General features: G+C 41.8%; 1 protein-coding gene across 1 annotated transcript in view; it reads right to left on the minus strand.

Annotated features, from left to right (window-relative positions):
* kif6 (kinesin family member 6) overlaps positions 1-20,284 on the minus strand; it is a 340,398-nt gene that overhangs the window by 178,323 nt on the left and 141,791 nt on the right. The gene's annotated exons all lie outside the window — the stretch shown is intronic.

Consider the following 20,284-nt stretch of genomic DNA (forward strand, 5'->3'; position numbering starts at 1 on the left):
TATAAAGCATTTATTAATCTTTGCTAATGTTAATTTCAACATTTACTAAAGCATTATTAAAATCGTGCTAACATTAGTTATTGCACTGTGAACTAACATGAACAAACCATGAACAGCTGAATTTTATTAAAGCTACACTGTGTGATATTTTCCCCATCTAGCGGTGAAAAGGTAAATGACAATCCAGTGAATATTAGTTTCTGCTCCTCTCAATTGTGATTTCGTTTTATGTCCTACGGTGGCCGATTTAGTCCAAGTGTCACGGTTTATGAATTCATTGTCTCCTTCTTTGTGTCTTGTGAGGTTGTGTTGGAGGCGTGGCCACTGATTATGGGACTCATCACTTTCACCTGCTGCACTCATCAGTCTCACTATATAAACTGCTCTCTCACTGGCACCCATTGTCAGATTGTTACAGGCGTTTCTGGCGTGGCTGGCTTCGGCTTCTGTTTCCCCTGGGGGATTATCTCTGTTCCTGGTCCAGGATTTCAGCCTCTGGTTGTCTGCTGCTTCCCTGCTCTGCCGTATCGTCTGCCTGACCGCCTGCACCTGACCTTCGCCGCAGTTCGCCTGCCTGTGCCCTGGAGCCTGTCTCTTTGATACTTTTGCCTGTTATCTGAGCTTGGTTTATTATTGACGCTTGCCGTCCTGTTGAACAATAAACTTGTTTTTTGATTCGCTATTGGATCCTCTCTGTCTCTCATTACAGCCGTGACAGAACAATCTGACCATTATGGATCCAGCGAAGATGAACGAATTACAAGAGTATCTCAACGCGAACAGTCTGCGGATGGATCGCCAGGAGCAACAGGCGACTGCTACCACCCAGGCATTACAGGCGATGGCGGAGCAGGTGTCCGAGCTCTCCAACCAACTTCAACAGCTACGGATTCCCACTGCGCCCCCACCACCGCCGTCGTTTCCCCAGCCACCAGCTAACATCAACCCGCACAAGCCCCGGATTCCGACGCCCGAACGCTACGCTGGTGAGCCCGATCTTTGTAGATCCTTCCTAACAAGATGTTCATTGTTCTTTTCTCTGCAATCCACCACGTTCGCTTCAGAGACTTCCAAGGTGGCGTTGGTAATCAACCTGCTCACGGGCCGTGCGGCACGCTGGGGAACGGCGGTTTGGGAGAATCGCCATCCGTGTTGTTCCTCGTTCCTCGCACTCACGGAGGAAATGAAACGGGTCTTTGACCGAGCAGCCGTGGGACGTGAGGCGGCCCGCAGGCTTTCCGATCTGCAACAAGGCAGCAGACCCGTTTCTGATTACATCATCGACTTTCGTACCCTGGCCGCTGAGTGTGGTTGGAACAAGGAAGCGCAGTGGGACCGTTTCCTGCATGGGCTGGCTGACCGTGTACAGCGAGAGGTGTACGCCTTGGATTTACCTACGGATCTCGATGGACTGATGACTTTAGCACTTCGAGTTGACTCACGCCTGGAATCCCGCTCTCATATGCGGAGGACATCTGAGTTTCGTGAGCCCAGTGGCGCCTACACGGTCAGCCCCACCAATGATCCCGAGCCCATGCAGGTGGGTAGAGCTCGGCTTTCCCGGGAGGAGAGAGAGCGTCGCAGAGCGGGGGGTCTCTGTCTCTACTGTGGTGCGGCGGGGCATTTCCTCAACCAGTGTCCAGTAAAAGATCGAGCCCGGCAGTAGTAAGGAGGTTACTGTCGGGTGGAGCTGCGTTGGAGAAAGCCTCATCCGCGACTCTCCTTCCGGGAAGATTGCAGTGGGCAGCCAGTTTTCACATCTGCCAAGCCCTCGTGGATTCGGGAGCAGAGGGTAATTTTATCGATCAGACTCTGGCACAACGACTCAGGATTCCCGTCACCCCCCTTTCCAGTACCATTTCTGTTCACGCCCTCAATGGCCAGACTTTACCCACCATCACCCACATCACTGAAAACATTACACTCACCATTTCTGGGAACCACACAGAGACTATCACATTCCTCCTCACTGACACTCCTCATGCACCTGTTGTCCTCGGTCATCCCTGGTTACAGAAACACAATCCCAGGGTTGACTGGGGACATAATTTGATTAACCTTTTCCTACAGCCTTGGTAAAATCTAACCTCAGTGTCTTAAGTCCATTCATTACCAAGATTATTAATAATTCCCTCCAGGCTGGCCATGTTCCTTCATCTCTTAAAACTGCTATCATCAGACCACTTCTGAAAAAACCTACTTTAGACCCAGATGTTAATGACAACTACAGGCCCATCTCCAACCTCCCATACCTCTCTAAGGTGCTGGAAAAAGTTGTTGCTGGACAGCTTCAGGTCCATTTGGAGCATAACCATCTTTATGAGAAATTTCAGTCTGGTTTCCGCTCAGGACACAGCACAGAAACAGCCTTGGTCAGGGTCACAAACGATCTTTTGATGGCGGCAGATGCTGGTTCCCCATCCCTTCTCATCCTCCTGGACTTAACTGCAGCTTTCGATACAGTTGACCATAACATCCTCCTTCACCGTTTACATTCCACCATTGGTCTCTCTGACTCGGTCCACAACTGGTTTTCTTCTTATCTCACTGGGAGAACTGAATATGTTGCGTTAGGAGAAGCTACATCCCTGTCACACAATGTCACCTGCGGTGTCCCTCAAGGCTCTGTGCTCGGACCCACCCTGTTCATACTCTACATGCTCCCCCTTGGCCGTCTCATCAACCGGCATGGGATTTCTTTTCACTGCTATGCTGATGACACTCAACTTTACTTTAGGACAAGTTCATCTCCCTCTGCTGACCTCACACCTTCCACTTTGATCACTTGCCTGGATGAGATAAAGGCGTGGATGAAGCAAAACTTTCTGCAGCTAAACAGCTCCAAAACTGAAGCTATCCTAGTCGGCACTCCACTTCAGGTCCAGAAGTCCGTTATCACCAGCATTGCTTTCTCTGATCAGGTCATTCCTCTTTCCACTTCAGTCACGAATCTGGGGGTCAGAATGGAATCACAGCTTACTTTTGAAGCGCACATCAATCACCTGTGTAAGACCTCCTTCTTCCACCTCAGAAACATTGCCAAACTTCGTCCCATTCTATCACTGGCTGATGCGGAGAAGCTTGTCCATGCCTTTATCTCCTCCAGGCTGGACTACTGCAATGCGCTCCTTATTGGCATCCCTAGCAAAAATCTCCAGAGGCTGCAGTGTATTCAGAACAGCGCTGCTAGGATCCTCATGAGGGTGCGCAAATACGACCATATCACCCCCATTCTAAAATCACTCCACTGGCTTCCTGTGTCGTTCAGGATCGAGTACAAGATCTCTCTCCTTACCCACCAGTGCATCCATGGTGATGCTCCCTCCTATCTCAAGGAACTCCTCACCACACAAACAGCCACTCGTAACCTCCGCTCTGTTTCGCTGTATCGCCTCAAAACTCCCACAGCCAATCTCCGTACTATGGGGGATCGGGCCTTCTGCTCTGCAGCCCCCAGTCTGTGGAATGCTCTCCCTGACCACCTGCGGACTCCACAGACTATAGATACTTTTAAGCGTGGTCTTAAAACCCACCTTTTTAGCAGAGCTTTTAATTGACTTTTAATTGACTTGCTACTTGTTTAATTTATTTGATTTTATTTTTCGGTTTTATTTATTTATTGTTGTTGATTGTTTTGTTTTTAAATTCTGTAGCACTTTGAGATTTTGTTTAATATAAAGTGCATTATAAATAAAATTTATTATTATTATTATTATTATTATTATTATTATTATAATACTATCACATCCTGGAGTAATCAGTGTTATGCCTCTTGTCTTGTGTCTGCTCGTTCGTGTATGTCTAGTTTTGTGTTGCAGGAGGAGACGGTGGATTTATCTAACGTGCCCAAGGAGTACCTCGACCTGAAGGAGTTGTTCAAAGTCCCGGGCTGCTTCTCTTCCTCCTCATCGTCCCTATGACTGTGCTATAGATCTACTTCCAGGCAAGTCTCCGCCTAAGGGCAAGTTATATTCACTTTCTACTCCTGAAAGGGAGGCCATGGAGAAATACATTTCTGATTCTCTAGCTTCCAAGTTCATCCATCCTTCCTCTTCTCCAGCGGGGGCGGGGTTCTTTTTCGTGGGTAAGAAGGATGGTTCTCTGCGACCTTGCATTGACTACCGGGGGCTGAATAACATCACGGTAAAGAATACCTATCCTTTGCCGTTGATGTCTTCAGCTTTCGAGAGGTTACAGGGAGCATCCATATTCACGAAATTGGATTTACGCAATGCCTATCATTTGGTGCGCATCAGGAAGGGGGATGAATGGAAGACTGCATTTAACACCCCCAGGGGGCACTTTGAATATTTGGTCATGCCCTTCGGGCTGTCCAACTCTCCCGCAGTCTTCCAGACACTGGTCAATGACGTGCTGGGAGACATGGTAGATCAGTTCCTTTATGTTTACCTGGATGACATACTGATTTTTTCTTCTTCTCTCCAGGAACATGTCCAGCACGTCAGACTAGTGTTACAGAGGTTGCTAGAAAATGGGCTTTTTGTCAAGGCGGAGAAATGCGCGTTTCATGCACAGTCTGTACCATTTTTAGGTTACATCATCTCGTCCGAGGGAATGCGCATGGATCCCGATAAGGTTAGGGCTGTGATAGATTGGCCAAGTCCAGATTCCCGTAAGGCCCTACAGAGGTTTCTGGGGTTCACCAATTTTTATCGGCGTTTTATTCGCAACTTCAGCCAGCTAGCCGCGCCTCTGACTGCCTTGACCTCCACCCGAACGGCGTTCAGGTGGTCGGTTGCAGCCGAGACTGCATTTACCAACCTGAAGAGCCGCTTTGTTTCGGCTCCCATTTTAGTGACCCCTGATCCATCACGCCAGTTTGTGGTGGAGGTTGACGCGTCAGAGGTGGGGGTAGGAGCGGTTCTATCCCAGCGCTCTTCCTCGGATGATAAGATGCACCCTTGCGCGTTTTTTTCTCATCGCTTGTCGCCAGCCGAACGCAATTATGACATTGGTAATAGAGAGCTGTTGGCAGGCAAACTGGCATTGGAGGAGTGGCGTCATTGGCTAGAGGGGTCGGGGGTTCCTTTTATCGTTTGGACCAACCATAAGAATCTGGAATACATCAGATCTGCTAAGAGACTCAACTCCAGGCAGGCTCGGTGGTTCCTTTTTTTCGGACGTTTTGACTTTTCTCTTTCGGACCGCCCGGGTTCCAAAAACATCAAACCCGATGCTTTGTCGCGCGTTTTTGACCGCTCCGAACGCCCGTCTACTCCCGAGTGCATTTTACCTGAGAGACTTAGAGTCTCCACACTCGTATGGGAGGTCGAATCGAAGGTCAGGACGGCCTTAGAAGGGGTAACGCCTCCGCACGGTGGACCACCGAACCGATTATTCGTTCCGGAGGGAGTTCGGTCCGACGTTGTTCGATGGGGACACTGCTCCAATGTCGCTTGTCATCCAGGAGTTAATAGAACCAAATTTTTGGTTAAGCAACGATTCTGGTGGCCCGGTATGGCTCGTGACATCCGAGATTTTGTTTTGGCCTGTTCAGTCTGTGCCATGGGGAAGACATCTAACCGCCCTCCCGATGTGCTCCTTCAACCGCTGTCTGTCCCTTCGAGACCCTGGTCCCATATCGCTCTAGATTTTATCACCGCCCTCCCGCCCTCCCAGGGCAAGTCGGTTGTTTTAATCGTCGTGGATCGATTCTCGAAGATGGTACATTTTGTTCCCTTGCCCAAATTACCTTCAGCCAAGGAGACAGCGGTAGCTGTCGTCGATCACGTCTTTCGTTTACATGGCCTTCCAATGGACGTGGTCTCCGACAGGGGACCCCAGTTCGTGTCCAAATTTTGGCGAGAACTTTGTAAATTATTAGGGGCGACGGTTAGTTTGTCTTCGGGGTTTCATCCTCAGAGCAATGGCCAGACAGAGCGGGCCAACCAGGACCTTGAGAGAGGGTTACGATGTTTGGCCTCCAGAAATCCTTCCTCCTGGAGTCAACTCATCTCATGGATTGAGTACGCACATAATTCATTACCAGTGTCAGGTACGGGCCTTTCGCCTTTTGAATGTAGTTTAGGGTACCAGCCACATATCTTTCCCAGTCTGGAATCCGAGGTCACGGTCCCCTCCGCGCACACCTTCGTCCAGAGGTGTCGAGACACTTGGAGTAGAGCCCGTGAGACTCTGCTCCGGGTGGGTAGACGCACCAAGGCCCAAGCCGATCGCCACCGGTCTAAGCCTCCCGTCTACGTCGTGGGTCAAAAAGTGTGGCTTTCTTCTAAGAATATTCCTCTCCGCTCCGTGAGTAATAAGCTAGCTCCTAAATTCATTGGCCCGTTTACTGTCACCAAGATTCTTAGCCCGGTGACAGTCCGCCTCAAACTACCTCCCGCGTACGGGAGAATTCACCCCGTGTTTCATGTTTCCAAATTAAAGCCGGTTTTTCATGCTCCTATTAATCCGCCTACCCCGGTCCCCCCCCCCCCCCGCCGCGACTCGTAGATGGGGAACCAACTTATACGGTCAATCGTATTCTGGACGCTAGACGGAAGGGACGCGGATTCCAGTACTTGGTGGACTGGGAAGGTTACGGTCCGGAGGAGAGAAGTTGGGTTCCTGCTAGGGACATACTGGATCACTCCCTTATCGATGATTACAATCGACAGGTAGGTCCTCCTGGGAGCTCCAGGAGGCGCTCCTAGGGGGAGGGGTACTGTCACGGTTTATGAATTCATTGTCTCCTTCTTTGTGTCTTGTGAGGTTGTGTTGGAGGCGTGGCCACTGATTATGGGACTCATCACTTTCACCTGCTGCACTCATCAGTCTCACTATATAAACTGCTCTCTCATTGGCACCCATTGTCAGATTGTTACAGGCGTTTCTGGCGTGGCTGGCTTCGGCTTCTGTTTCCCCTGGGGGATTATCTCTGTTCCTGGTCCAGGATTTCGGCCTCTGGTTGTCTGCTGCTTCCCTGCTCTGCCGTATCGTCTGCCTGACCGCCTGCACCTGACCTTCGCCGCAGTTCGCCTGCCTGTGCCCTGGAGCCTGTCTCTTTGATACTTTTGCCTGTTATCTGAGCTTGGTTTATTATTGACGCTTGCCGTCCTGTGGAACAATAAACTTGTTTTTTGATTCGCTATTGGATCCTCTCTGTCTCTCATTACAGCCGTGACACCAAGATTAACATGGCATTCCCCCTCTTCACATTCGACACGATGCCATTGAGGGCCCTATTTTAACGTTCTGAAACGCAAGTGTCAAAGCGCTAAGCGCAAGTAACTTTGTGGGCGGGTCTCGGCGCTGTTGCTATTTTCCCGGCGGGATAAATGGCTCTTGCGCCCGGCGCAAATCTATAATGGGTTGGTCTGAAGTAGCTTCATTATTCATAGGTGTGGTTTGGGCCTAACGTGAATAAACCAATCAGAGCGTCATCCAACATTCCCTTTAAAAGCAGATGCGCAAGTTCCATTATGGATTGCTATAATTATGGCGTATTTACCAGGCGCACGCCAGGAGCGGTTCACAGCCGAGGAGACTGATGTTCTTGTGAGAGCAGTGAAAGACAGAGAAGTTGTGCTGTATGGGGATGGGAGAAACCCACCCAAAATAGCGTCGGTTAAACAGGCGTGGGAGGAAATAGCCACAATTGTTTCATCAGCTGGCATCCCCAGGACGTCGCACCAGTGCCGCAAGCGCTACAATGACATCAGAAGACGGGGAAAGTCCAAGCTTGCCAGCATCAATCAGGCACGGGTTTTTTGAAATCGGCACCCTATCAGAAACGCAAGCAGTCCAACCCCAAGGTACACAAATTCACATACAAGGTTTCTTATGAAAATATTTTAATTGTTATTTAATAACAATAAAGAAAAACTATGTAACAGCTTCGCAGGAAGACCCTGGCCTCGCGAGCCGTGCGCACGGGCCAACTGAGGTCAACCAAGGTCCAGACCCACTACACGCCGTGCCAGCATTGCTAGACCGGAGGACCACCCCTTCCTGCAGCTCCAGCAAACCGGATTTGAAATGCTGGAGCGGGAGCTGTCTGGGATGCGGCAAAGTGTGAATGGCCGTCTTGACCGGATGGCGATGTTGCTGCGGCCTCTCGGGCGCATCTCCTTAAGCCTGGAGAGGATTGCTGCAGCCATGGAGCGTGGCCCTTCAAGTGCACCCCCACCTCCTGTTGTGCCTCTTCCTCCTTCCCCCACTCCATCTCCATCCACCCGTTCCACCAGGCGCACATCGCACAATGCCATTACCGGACCCTCAGGTGTCCAATCCCTCCGTGGCGCGTGTCGCAAAACTACCAGAGAAGGGAAAAAGAAATAAACTTTTTCTGTTTAAATATTTTTAACCTCATTTTCCATTTGTATTTTTTTTAAACAATTACTGTTTGCTATTGATTTTTGTTTTTGACAAAATACAAAAAAATTTCACAAATAAATACTTTTGAATGTTTTGGACTCGTTCTCTCTGAATCACGAGTATGGTTATAGTTTTGCAATGTAGTATAACATTAGACCGAGATAAATTTGCTTAGGCCTACCTCACTATAGACGATGCAGCAGTTCTTCTGTCAAATAAGCTCTCCTCTCCCGTGCTGCTGCTGGGGCATTTGGGTTAAGTGGCATCGGCACATGCAGTTCACCATCACGTCTCCTTAAGTCATCTAATATTTCCTCATCTATGTCAACAACACAACCTTGATTTATGGAAATGTTGTGTAAAACACAACACGCCACAAAGAATGCTGCGACCTTTTGAGGACTGTACTGTAAAGTGCCTCCTGATCTATCCAAACACCTGAAGCGCATTTTCAGTATGCCGAACGGTCGTTCAATTACACAGCGTGTTTGGGTGTGTTTTCTATTAAACTGCATTTCACGAATTGTTGCTGGCATCAAATATGGTGTCATCAGCCATGTCTTTAACGGATACCCATTGTCCCCTAACAGCCACCCATCCAACGGGGGATTCCCCTAGAAGATGGCAGGAATGGTAGAGTTTCCAAGTATGAATGAGTCGTGGCTCGAGCCAGGATAATTCGCAAAGACATGGGTGATTTTACTATAAGCATCGCAAATGACTTGTACGTTGATTGAATAGGTTTCCTTGCGGTTGATGCATACAAGTGCGTTTTCTGATGGGGCACGTAGCTGCACATGGGTGCAGTCTATAACACCAAGGACACCAGGGAACCCATACTTCGCACAAAATTCCTGCTTTGCTCTTTCCTGGTTGTCAGGTGTGACTGGGAATTTTATGTATTCCCCAGCATGTCGGACTAGACCTGATGTAACTGCATGTATAGCAGAACTTATGGCAGATTGTGAAATGCCTCCAATGGAGCTAAGGGGGTGCTGGAACGACCCAGATGCATAGAAATGCAATGCCGCTGTAACCATTACTGTCACGGGGAAGGCATAGGGACATTGTGCATCAGTCCCCAACTCATCTGCCAGGAGATGGCAGATGTCTGTCACAGCCTGTCGGGTCAGGCGTAGCTTTCTTATGCATTCCTCCTCACTGAGGGAGAGATAGGTCTGTCTGGGCCGGTATACCCTCTCCCTCCGGCGTCTAATTCATTGTCCCAAGACATACTCCATCTCACTGTGCAAAATAAAAAATATGAGCAAGCTCAACTTAACTGGTTAGTTGAAGACTAAGGTTTTTAATGTACTTACATTATGGTAAAGGTGATTTCACAGTCTTTTTTTTTCCTGGTTCTTGTCCTTATATACATATATGTCTTGCCACTATTGGGCAAACAGGTCTGATCCTTAATTACTAAAATTAGCCTGAATAATTTGTAAGCTAGGTTTATGCCTATTTTTTTCACATCTTCGTGGCACACCACAATGATTTCCGTCATCTCATGTGTTAATATTTTTTTAGTGTAACAATTTATGATTTGCAAAAATAACTGTTGCATCTGTGTAGATTACATGAGCAAAGTGTATGCGCATTGCACACGCTATACATTATGCTCAAGCAGCGCACTTAAAATAGCAACATGCCACTGACTTTAGACTAGGTTTTTTCTGGTCAGTGGCGCAATTGTTTAATGGAACAGCAAAATAGCACCAGAGATTGTTTGCGCCGGAACACGCCTCCTTTTTTGCGCTGAACCGCCCAGGGAGCACAAGTTCATTAACTAGTTTAGCGACGTGCTTCTGTGGAGGGAAAAGCGCGCTTTGCGCGGGTGCAAAATAGGAATGACACATGCGTCAGTGTACAAAGTCAATTGCGCTGGGAGCAAGATAGGGCCCTCAGTGTTAAAACGCGAAAGGCGAAGCTTGAATTTATGGGTATGTCCCTCTTTGGCTAATGTACTTTCAAGATGGAGGGTCAACATGGCAACCAGTATTCAAACCCCTCACCCCTATGTATTTTCAATGTCATATTATAAACTTACAAGAATACTTTATTACTTGAAAGAAGTAAATATACATTAATGAGCACGTATATTTTTGAAAGAACTAAGCGTTTTTAGGTAAGAATACACTAAAAAAGTTACACAGTGTAGCTTTAACTAATGTAAACAAAGATTAACTAATGCTGAACCGAGGTGTTTTTCATGGTTAGTTCACGTACACAGAGACAAATCAAACAGTGACCAACCAATTTTTTTTAGGCAGGCATGTTCAAAATCCAGTCCACCTTGATTTTTGGTATGTCCAAGATGCATTGATTAAGTGTCTGAAACATTTGACTCATGGCTTCAAAAAGTAAATGCTACAAAATTTTCTAGAATGTGGCATTAAATTATTATGGTTAAACTTCCCACAAACTGTATTGACAGCCTACAGAGGATAATTGGCTCAAACAATCAAGTTTCATTTTATTACAGATTTTGAAAAACTTCTGGAAAGTCCAGAATTGTTCTGGCTTTGTAGGGATTTGAATTTACACTTCAAACTCTGCAACTTTAGCAAGGGTTTAGTGCAAGAAATAAGGATATTGTATTAATTTATAATTCTCCCGTTTTTAATATTTCTGAAATGTCTGAGTTTAATATAATAAAACATTTGTGACAGCTTAAGAGTTCTAGGGCTGAATATGTTTTAGAATGTGATTCTATATTTGTTAAAAAGTATACAAATGTTTTTTTTGTTTTTTGTTTGTTTGTTTTTTAAATATTCTTCAAGTGGTTTCTAAAATAATTGAAAAAGTCATTTGTAATCAGTTAATAGAGTAATTATTTTCCACTAGTCTTACTCTTAATGTGAGTAAAAAGGTGGATATGTATTTTTCTTTTTAAAAAACTGACGAGAATCAACCAGATATTTTAATGAAATGAGAAGCAATACACATTGTTTTGTGATTAAATACTTGGGTATGATTATAGATTTAAACTTGTAGTTTTTCTCAGTCGCTTTGGTACATATCTCAAATCAGAATTGAAATTCTCAAAACTACATGTTCAATTCTCCCATCATTGTGTCACTTGTGTACATCAAAAAAGCAGTTTCTCATTTCTTTGAATAAGTTGCAAATGCTTTGGTACATCCATGCAAATAATTATGTACAATTCTCTGTTGTTTCCTACATAATCAGTTGCTTATGTCATGTTGATGAAAATTTATTATATTGGGTCTCTGTTGAATAGTCTCACCCCCCACAACATTTAGGCACAAGTCTTTACATGCAAAATGGTTGAACAAGTTATCATAATATGTCAAGCATATTTCTATACTTTCTATATTTCCATTAGATTTATTTCTTAATCTGTCCTGAATTTTTTTAATTGCTCCCAGGTGAATCTTGACTTTCTCTAATGAAGGTGCTTCAACTAGCAGGTATTTTATATATATATATTGAATTTCAATAAAATAAAAAAGGTTTCTTATAAAGGAGATATTGTAGATCAGTTTGATATATGACATGTATTTATTAAAATTATGTTTAGAAAAATAAATCATTTGGACACAAAAAATACATGTCATGTCATTGACCCATATATATATATATATATATATATATATATATATATTTTTTTTTTTATTTATTTTTTTTTATATATATATATATATATATATAGCCGGAGTAATAAAATGTTACAATAGGTGCGTTTACATGGAGCACTCTAATCGGTTTAAAAGTCCAATCCGAATGAAAATGCTCCATAAACACCTTAATCGAAAAAAAAAATGCCCAAACCGAATGAAACTGTAATCAGTTTAAGAGGGGTGGGATAAACCTTTTCATGAACCGATCAAACGGAAAATGTAACCATGTAAATGACCTGACCCGATTACTTTTCAGTGTGCGTCCCTATATGACGTGATACACAGCGCGCGCCTTCACCACTGACTGTGTACCGCGCACACACAGGCTATAATGTGAGAGGAAAGTTAATTTTTCTGAGGGGTAAACTTTTTATTTTGTTAGAAGTTATGAAGATAATGTTGACATAATGACACAGATATAGCCCGGCTACTTCCTCTCATCTTGACAGCGTTTTTCCAAGGCACTTTTTACTTCAACTGCGCCTGACAGAAGAATTTATTTTTCCTGAGATGATTACACTTTACAATAAATAAATAGCTTATATAAAACTGTATAAGTCAACTGTTGATAGTTGCTATGGCATCCGCCAACACATTCCAGCTGCTTTAGAGGACAGCGTCGACATTTCTGATGTGGCAGACAAACTGCTCTGTAATGATTGCAATTTAAAGTCGGCCCAGATTGGTTTAGGTAACGTCTCATGTGAACAGTCCAGTAAATCTTTCAATCGGAATCAGAAAGACAAAAAATGTGCATGTAAACGTGGCTAATGTTTGACAATGGAAGGACAAGGAATTGGACGGGGTCAACAGCCAGAGAGAAGAACTAACAATTTACAAAACATGACTATGTTAACATTTATATTTCATAAATGTTAATACATTTTTACTTTTTTGTATTTTTTGTAGATTCAGTTATATTTTATTTACAAGTTATTAGATAATGACAAACTAATAATTTAAAAATCATGACTGTACATTCATAAATGATTAAGTAATATGCTAACAATCTACAAATCTTTCATACGTTATCTCTAAAAAAACATATCATAAAATAGTCAAACAGATCTCTAGTAAATGATTAGTTACTAGTTAATATATCATTAATCACCAGTGATGGGAATAACGGTGTTATAGATAAACTGTGTTACAAACAGCGTTAATTTTTTTCAGTTACGAGTAATCAAACTAAGTACTGTCCCCCCCGTTACAACGCCGTTACCGTTACTGAGAATAAAATGCGGCGTTACTATAATTGAGCTCACTGAAGCGGACCTGCAACCTGTGTGTGCGCGCGTGTTGGGGGGTGGGTGTTGTACACATAACTGATTATGATAGGTGGGTGGGAGACAGCCACAACTGATGATGATTCATGATTGGCTTAGGTACACACACACACACACACACACGCGCGTGTGCATGTGACCAGCAACCAGGAGTGAGAACGATGGCATGTCCAATGACTTCAAATGTAGCTTTCGCAAACTGGAAGTAAAAGTACGTATTTTCCCACGTTGAGGTGAAAGTTAAGTATGTTTATGTAACATGCAACTTATGTCCAGGAATAAAGTGTCTTTCCACGTCGATGAACGCAAAGTATAACGCGAGCTCCGCTACCAAAGGAGACAGAGCCACGGCATTAAAGCAACCAAAACTAGGTTTCTCTCCACCGCAAACTCTTATCACCCAGACAGAATTTAACAAAATAATATCTAGGTATATAGTTAAGGACATGCTTCCGTTGTCGACAGTTGAGTCAGATTCTTTCTAGGAAATCATTGCAAAAATATCCGCGAGAGTGGGTAAGCCTGCCATACAAACAAGACTTGAGAGCACTTCTTGTTAAACTATTTACTTTTGTAAATGCTTCAAGCAGGCTACAGGATGTCTACCAGTTGTGAAATTGTGTGACAGTTTTAGAATTTGAATGTCCACTACAAAGAGTCTAGGCTATGCAAGTTAGGCTAATATATTTTTATTATTATTATTATTATTTTCTATTTTTGGTAGACTTGTCTTAAGGGGCATCATTTATTTTTAGATGTAGGCCTATTTGATGGCCAGTTGGAGTCTGTGCAATAAATATTGCAGTCTAAACAATCTATTTTGTTTTATTGTTCCTCTATATCGCTGATATTTATGTATTATATATTTATGTATTGATAGGTGTCTCTCACATTGTCCCGCAACAATGTAAATTATAATAATTTATTCTATTTAGTGTCCATTTCATTAATTTAACATTTAATATTGGGGACATCCAAGTTATTTTACATATTTGAACATTTAAAAAAAGTGTAACACAGTACTTACTTTTCCTGGTAATTTACTTTTATAATGATGTAACTAATGTTACTAATTTAGTTATTTGTGAGAAGTAACTAGTAAACTATAACTTATAACTTTTTTAAAGTAACTTGACCAAAACTGGGAAAAAATATCGGAATTTATGTACAAAGACTTGTCTGTTCTACTCATTTCAACTGACTTAAAAAAATTCTATGACTTATAGCTACTTTTTTTTTTTTTTCTTTTACAGTAATAGTTACTTTCCCTGGTAACAAGTTACTTTTATTATAGAGTAATTTAGTTCCTAAATCAAACAGTGACCAACTATTTGGAACAAGTAGTGAGTAACTATAACTAATTACTTTTTTAAAGTAACGTTCCCAACACTGTTAATCACTGAAATGTCAGCTTACCATTATCTCAGTAAATTGATAATAATGAACAAATGATGATCAAACCATTATTAAATGATGAGTATATAATGTATTGATGCATATCCCAATGCGTCAGATCAAGACACATTTAATTCATTGCATTTGTAAAAGTAGACATGATGATGAATATTTATACGCTACTTTTATATTTTGGAGCAACTAACCCAAATCCTACCCTAAACCTACCCACTTCTCAACAATATAAAACACGTAACAGGCAAATAAAGGTACAAGTCACAGGTATTTATTGCAAAAACTGACCAAAAACAGTATAAATGTCACAGGGTGTTTTGGTGTAGGTTTCATGTTTTAGGTTTTCATGTTCACTGTCATGTTGTCATGCACTTCCTGGTTTTGTCATGTGGTCTATTGTCATGTGATTCCATGCCCTCATGTGTTCCTGCCTCATGTTCCTGTGTCTTGTTTTCATTGGTTTATTGGTTATTCGTTGTTCACAGGTGTCCCTTGTTTTGTCATTAGCCCTTGTGTATTTAAGCCCTCATGTTTGCCATAGTTTTTGTCAGTTATTGATGTTGTAACCCACGTTTGGTGAGTGTTGTGGTTATGTCAAGATCAAGATCAAGATCAAGATCAAGATCAAGTCAAGTCAAGTCAAGTCAAGTCAAGTCAAGTCAAGTCAAGTCAATCAGATTCATCAACCTCGCCTCCAGTGGATCAACTGTTACAGAATAACTGACCGCCAGCAATGGACCCAGCAGTTGCCCTCCTACGCCTTCGTCAAGGCAGTCAATCCATAGAGGAGTATGTGGAGAAGTTTCTGGAGCTTTCTCACAGTTTGGATTTTAATGATGTGGCTTTTAAGGACATTTTTTGTAATGAGTTTACTGAACCCCTTCGCTCAAAGTTGCCTGGGTAAAGAACTAATTGTTCCCTGGCCCAATATCTAGATTTTGAGTATCTGCCGATACCGAGTCCCGATCCGATACTTCTATAATATATTTTAAAAAAATTAAAGAAGAGCGAAAAAAACTAACCAGGATGTTCCTTATTTTTTATTTTATTCACCTTATTTTAACATTTAACAACTCTAACAAACAGAGCACTTCTGTGAGGTAGCTTGAACAATCGGGCAATAAATAACATAAATTCTGCACTTTTGGATTTTAGTGCAACAGTAAATATAAAAAAGTCCGGGACCGGAGTTGTGCAGAGCAGGAAGTACAACGGCGATATCAAAAGCACACCCATACTCTCACAGATGCAGAACAATTAATTATGTTGGTGTGAAATAAACAGTTATGGAAATTAAATTAAATTAAATTAAATTAAATTAAATTAAATTAAATTAAATTAAATTAAATTAAATTAAATTAAATAATCTGCTCCCAAAAATCCAGAAAAAAGTCTGTTAGTGCCTCAGTGACAACTTCACTCAGAGAAGACGTCGATCTCAGCTGTCAATCATGACATCACAGCTGTTTTTATAGCCTCAAATAACTAACTAAATCTAAACTTATTTAAAAAACGAACACTTGAAATGAAATCATTGTGATGATAACTGCCTACAATGACATAAATTAACTTTGGGTAAAAATATATTTGAAGTGTAATTTGATTGAAGTGTAATTAACAATGCTTTTCAGGTTTTTATAGGTGTAACATTAGTTTTTAGGTAGAGAATTTGAATTAAGTGGGCTAATCAAATGTAAAATAGCTGCATATTTAACTGTTTAAATTAAAGACTAATCCTTACAAAAGCTATTCAATCAAGAGCAGTGAGTGATTCCTCATCTTTTGTTTGACATTAAACAGACAGACCGCAGTAAAGGCTACTGCCCCTTTAAGACCTAATGGAAGGCTCTGCGTCATCTTTCTCGACTGTATAAAGTCCTCTTAAGGCATATTCAGACTACGCCTGCTTGGATACTCATCAAGATGGACATGTTGACATACTTCTTGTGTGAGTTGGTCCGTTTAAGCGCTAGACTTGAAAGAGAACTCAATATTTGCGCGCTGTGAGACGAGTGCGCGCTTCCGGATGATGCACAGAGACAGCGCGCGTGTTCTCATTCGCGTCTTCTGGCGAATATACCCGGGGGATGATTGTGAAAATGACTGCTCATATTCGAACATAGGGCAGCACGCGCATGAATTGAACAAAGTTTACACAGATAGACTGTTTTGCCCACGTTTTTCTTTTATTAGCGCTGTTGTAATGTATCACTGAAGAGCCAGCACGTGTATCCATCATCTACAGAAACATACATAAAGCATTATTTTCAAGTTACAAGCCATATTATTGATGCTTCATCAGATGTGAGATGAACCGCGGTGCAAGTGCGCACTCTTTACGGCACCCCTGCTCACCTCACCCCAGAATATACATATATATCCGAGTCCTGATCGGGATGTAACGTCTGATTCCGATCGAGTCTGAAAACACGTGATCGGGCCCGATTTCCGATCATGTGATCGGATCGGGACATCCCTAGTATTTAAGCCCTCATGTTTGCCATAGTCTTTGTCAGTTATTGATGTTGTAACCCACGTTTGGTGAGTGTTGTGGTTATGTCAAGATTAAGTCAAGTCAAGTCAAGTCTATTGTTAATGTTTGGATTTATGTTATGTGTTAAATAGGGCCGGGACTCGATTAAAAAAAAAAAATCTAATTAATTAGAGGCTTTGTAATTAATTAATCGAAATTAAACGCATTTTAATCGCATATAAATATTTGACCTGAGAACAATGAGAAGTAATTTTTCACATGCATTTTTAGTATACCATTGAATAATGACTGAAAACATAAGCTTAATTAACAAAATATTGTTTATTTATTTCAGTCCAGCAGACCAGTGCAATGTTTGCCATTAAGTTAAGCAAAAGCATATTTGTGATATTTGAGGCTCGATGTGCTGCGGTGATACGCAAATTCCTTGTTGTATAGCTTGCACACTACCATGCTCTTGACGACGCTTCCATTCTTTCGTTTTTTAAAACAAAATTTCCCATCCACGGGGCCAAGCAAAGCAGTCTAATCAGCTTCTTCGTTCATGTTCACGCATGCCCTGCGTCTCAATCAGCTCCCTAGTTCCCTAGTCAGGGCACTGATCAAGACATAAGTCAATGGGCTGACTCCCTGATCAGTGCCCTGACTACTGAACTAGGGAGCGGATTGAGACGCACCCATGGTTTGTTGTTGTAGTTGTCGCGCTAGTTGGTGTTCCAGTATAATCGGTCCGTCGAAACTGATTCACTGAAAAACGTTCCACTGTGCAAAAATAAATGCGGTTAAATTTTTAATTTTTTTGCGTAATTAATTAACGCGTTAAAGTTACGTAATTAATTAATCTTAATTAACGCGTTAAAGTCCCGGCCCTAATGTTAAATAAACTGCACTTGGGTTCATCAACCTCGCCTCCAGTGGATCAACTGTTACAGAATAACTGACCGCCAGCAATGGACCCAGCAGTTGCCCTCCTACGCCTTCGTCAAGGCAGTCAATCCATAGAGGAGTATGTGGAGAAGTTTCTGGAGCTTTCTCACAGTTTGGATTGTAATGCTGTGGCTTTTAAGGACATTTTTTGTAATGGGTTAACTGAACCCCTTCGCTCAAAGATGCCTGGGTAAAGAACTAATTGTTCCCTGGCCCAATATCTAGACTATGCGTTATTGTTATGTGGCTCAGCATTTACTGTGGGAACGGTGGATGAGATCCACTACCCCACAGCACCCTCTAAACCTGAGCTTGTTCACGCACTGACTGTCATGTCGGGATTTGTTCAAGTCCCAAGTCCATGCTCCAGCCCAAGTCCATGCTCCAGCCCAAGTCCACGCTCCGTGTCCAAGTCACGCATGCTCGTTTTTTCATTAGCCCTTGTGTATTTAAGCCCTCATGTTTGCCATAATCTTTGTCAGTTATTGATGTTGTAACCCACGTTTGGTGAGTGTTGTGGTTATGTCAAGATTAAGTCAAATCAAGTCAAGTCTATTGTTAATGTTTGGATTTATGTTATGTGTTAAATAAACTGCACTTGGGTTCATCAACCTCGCCTCCAGTGGATCAACTGTTACAATAAAAGTATTAGCTCTTTTTTCTGAAAAGTTTTCTGAATTCATACGATATTTTTATGTAAAAAAACAATATTGATCTTAATGTTTTAATCATTGAAATGATGATCCCTTTATGGATGCATATTTTTCATTCAAATGATACACCTGACTCCTTAGCATGACGCAGTCGGTCACATGACATGAGAGCCAATGGCATTTTACAAATAAAGCTGACGTAATGGCACAAGTGGTCATGAGACACACAACACCCAATGCTGTCAAAGCTGACTTGACGTTTCTTCCGGTGGCAAATTTTGAAATGTGTTAATCATCTGTCGGTGGATAGACTCGATGCTGCTGATCGCTTTTAGGGATTTACTTCACACAAACCAATCGTTTGGTCTTGGGACACTTGGAATAGTTGTACTTTTTAAATAAATTGTTTCTGCAGTCGTATCTGCCTGTTATATTTTATCTGCCTGTTTTTTTATTTATTTATATAAAACACAAACGGGTAGGTTTAGGGAGTGATTAGGTTACGTGACGAATAGATGATAAATGCTTACAGTAATTAGATTAATTACCTATTTACACATTTCTATTGCAATAGGTGAGGAATAGCAGAATTTAATTTTCACATGTAGCAATCAGGGGACGCATTTGTAATGGGTAAGAAAGCTCTACGAATGATGTGTAAGACATTTACAAGTTATGAACAGTCTACTCTTTAGATTAGGGTGACACACAAAGGGTTGTAAATGCCTTGTATACATGTACAGATCATTTGTAACGGGTAAGAAAGATCTATGAATGATGTGTAAAACATTTACAAGTGATGAATAGTCTACACTTTAGATTAGTGGATGCGGAAAGTATTGTAAATTATTTATTCATGCGTCTACAACATCATCTATAACAGGTGTTGAGTCTTTAACGTGCACCTGATGTGAGCTTCAGTGGAGGGTAAAACTAGTTTACATTATCACTAGACTCCACACCGAACACAAGTCTGCAATGTTAAGTGAAAGGATTTAACTTAACGCACTGAAATTAATTAAGAAAGTAATTTTAAAATGTTTATTAATTTGACTAGTAATTTATCATTCTTTAAAAAAATTGCTTTAGCATAAATCCATTTTTGTGTTTTAACAGACGAGCTTACAACTGTCATGACGCATCAATAAATTATATATCATAATGGTTTAATCATCATTGGTTCATGATTAACAATTGTTTATTGACATAATGGTACATTGACATTTCAGTGATTCATAATATATTAACTAGTAACTTAATAACCATTTACTGTTTGATTATTTTATGATATGCTATTTTTTAAAAGATAACTTAAGACAGATTTGCAAATTGTTAGCATATTACGTAATCATTTATGAATGTATAGGCATGATTTGTAAATTATTAGTTTAGCATTATCTAATAACTTGGAAATAATTTATAACTGAATCTAGAAAATACAAAAAAGTAACAATTTATTAAAATGTATGAAATGCATAGTCATGTTTTGTAAATTATTAGCTCTTCATTAACTAATCGGTTGTAAATTACTTA

The sequence above is a fragment of the Pseudorasbora parva genome, chromosome 10 (genome assembly GCF_024679245.1).
Source record: "Pseudorasbora parva isolate DD20220531a chromosome 10, ASM2467924v1, whole genome shotgun sequence".
Lineage (NCBI taxonomy): Eukaryota > Metazoa > Chordata > Actinopteri > Cypriniformes > Gobionidae > Pseudorasbora > Pseudorasbora parva.